Source organism: Argentina silus, assembly GCF_951799395.1.
Source record: "Argentina silus genome assembly, chromosome: X".
NCBI lineage: Eukaryota > Metazoa > Chordata > Actinopteri > Argentiniformes > Argentinidae > Argentina > Argentina silus.
Window position 1 is genome coordinate 23,407,116 of NC_139653.1, and position 3,031 is coordinate 23,410,146.

A 3,031-nucleotide genomic window follows, 5' to 3' on the forward strand; every position below is an offset into this window, starting at 1 on the left:
AAGAAAGAGAGCCTACTCGAACAAGAAAAACTTCAAATAGCCTATTTGTTCTATCAAAATAGACGAGCCGCCTGTTATTTAGGACAGGTGGGAGATTTGTGGCTCTGCTGTGCATCGCTTTCAGTTGTACCTGTGTCTCCCGAAATGAACCTCTGTATTTTTTGTAGGCTAATGATACCTCCAATTAAATGGATAGCCTACTGTATGTTTATTTTTCCGCTTTTGTCAGTGTTAAACAATCCTGCCGTTCACCTCTCATGTCGGCATTATGATAGGCATGCGGTTTAAATTAGAAAGTTATTCCCTATACAGCTTTCCTCCAATAGTAGAACTCCATCCACCTACTTCCGTTCAATATAAATGTATGGAAATTATGATTTCTTCAAAATAAAAGCGTCCACGTTAAACTTGTTTAAGCATTTAGAAATACTAAATATGGATAACGAAACCACACATTTTATGTATCTAAACCTGGGAATAAACATGTAATCCTCTCAATGTATTATTTGTGTTTTTAAGTATATATATCAACTGAGTTTCAACCATGAGGGGTGTCATACGAACACTTATTGCCACTTTGCTGTGTCCCAACAGTTAAAAGTGCCTCGTCTAGATAGCATAAGGAACATATAATATTGTAACGACCCTGTGTAAGGCCCGTTAGCAGCTCCGCCAAGGGAGTTAACTCTCTTGGTGTTGTGGCTAGCGCGGCCGGTTTGTAAGCGGAAGGTTGCGAGTTCGATACCCGCTTGAGGCAAGCTACTCTACCCCGCCGTTCGTTACATTGGTGTCAGAAGTGGGATGGCGCCTGTGAGGCCATCGGAGAGGCGTGTCCACGTGAGAGACTTGTATAGTGAAGCGTGAGGGCACGCTCTCCCGAACGGAGGGGATAGTGTAACGACCCTGTGTAAGGCCCGTTAGCAGCTCCGCCAAGGGAGTTAACTCTCTTGGTGTTGTGGCTAGCGCGGCCGGTTTGTAAGCGGAAGGTTGCGAGTTCGATACCCGCTTAAGGCAAGCTACTCTACCCCGCCGTTCGTTACAATATACATATAATGGAGTGTACACAATGGATGAAAGAGATAAGAAGGAGGTTAGATAGACAGCTCAAAAAGTATAAATGGTACGAAAGGTTTTTTCCAAGCAAATCAAGTTACACAAGTCTGGGCATTTAAAAGTTGAGAGCAGGTTATAGGACAGATAGATAGATAGTGAGGATAGATAGATGAGAGAGGGTAAGTGTAGATAGAAAAACATTTGGAGGTTAATCAGTATGGGTTAGAAGGTTAGTTAGATATAATGTTGTAAGGTTGGGTAATTCAGTTGAGTGGGTAGAGAAATGGTTAGTTGGGTGGTAGAGTTTATTTGGATAGATTAATGTCTTATTAGGATGGTTTGGTTGGTTGGATGGATGGTTGGTTGATTGGTTGGTTGGATAGAAAATGGATAGATGAAAGAGGTGATGGATAGGTGAAAGGGGAGGTATGGATAGATACAAAATACAATTAAGAGGTTAATCAGTTTGGGTTATACTGAGTGAAGCAGTAGTTACTTGTGAAAGGAGGATGATGGATGATGCTAGGTAGTTGAACGGTTAGATAGATATATGGTTGGAAAGATAGAACGTTAGATATATAGTATGTAAGAAAGTCATAGATAGATAGATAGATAGATAGATAGATAGATAGATAGATAGATAGATAGGATGAGCCTGGGGTAGTTCAGTGGAGTGGTTGGTTGAGTGGTTGAGAGTGGTAGACTTGGCTGGTTAAGTGGTTAAGAGTGATTTCAGTGGGGTAGAACTGGTAGCCAAGAGAGTGCATTGTTGTGTAATCATTCTAAGAAAGTGTTCAGGTCTGCAGGATTCCTGTTGTATTTATTCAAGAGCTATAGCAAAAAAACATTTGGAGGTTAATCAGTATGGGTTAGAAGGTTAGTTACATATAATGTTGTACCGTTAGGTAGTTCAGTGGAGTGGGTAGAAAGATGTTGAAAAACAGGAGTTGGACTTGCTGAATCAAGCCCACTAATAATAATAAAAATAATAACAATAACAATAATAATAATAATAATAATAATAATAATAATAATAATAATAATAATAATAATAATAAGTATATCGAAGAACAATAGTTCACGATATTGATGAATCATTTGCCACATTGAATTTAAGATTTCCATTGGTCAGACTGGGTATGAGTTTCTGGGGTTTGTTGTCTGGTGTGTGTTAACCTTGTTCCCAGGATATTTCGCACAGCGCATTCGGGCGGAAATGTCTGGGAACGAGACTAGGTATGTTTTGCCTCTCAGTTGCCATACACCAGTAACCGTCTTTTCCACTGGATGGCGCTGTTTATCCACTAATGAAGTATTGTATTCTCTTCTTTTCTGAGATATTCTTTCCTGTTATTGAATGTTTTCTCCTGTGTGTGCTGATTGATGGAAGTAAGGAATTCATGAAAACAGTCAGAGAAAGTCCAAGCAATAGCTTTACATACACACATGCGCACACACACACACACACACACACACACACACACACACACACACACACACACACACACACACACACACACACACACACACACACACACACACACAACACATACAAACATACACACACCTACACACACATATACACACACTTGCTCCTGGTGGAATACTAACTATACCTAGCTACAGTATGACCTTTCCCTTCAAAGACACACTTCTGACAGGACAGTGTGTGTGGGTGTGTGTGTGTGTGTGTGTGTGTGTGTGTGTGTGTGTGTGTGTGTGTGTGTGTTAGCTTTAAATGTTAGCTTGTTTCCTTAGCTGTGGTATTGGCTCCTCCCACTACTGAGGATCTGATTTGAATACACCAATGACAACCAAGTACAACTCAATCAAATAATTCAGTAATCTAATGTTTATGTTTGAGCTGTTTGGAGTTCTGTAACTGTCATTGCATTCCAGAGCTTGTCATTGTTGACCTGTCTGTTGCCATGGTGACCGATTCTGCTGCTCTCTTCTTCTGGGCGTGGCTGTAGAGTAC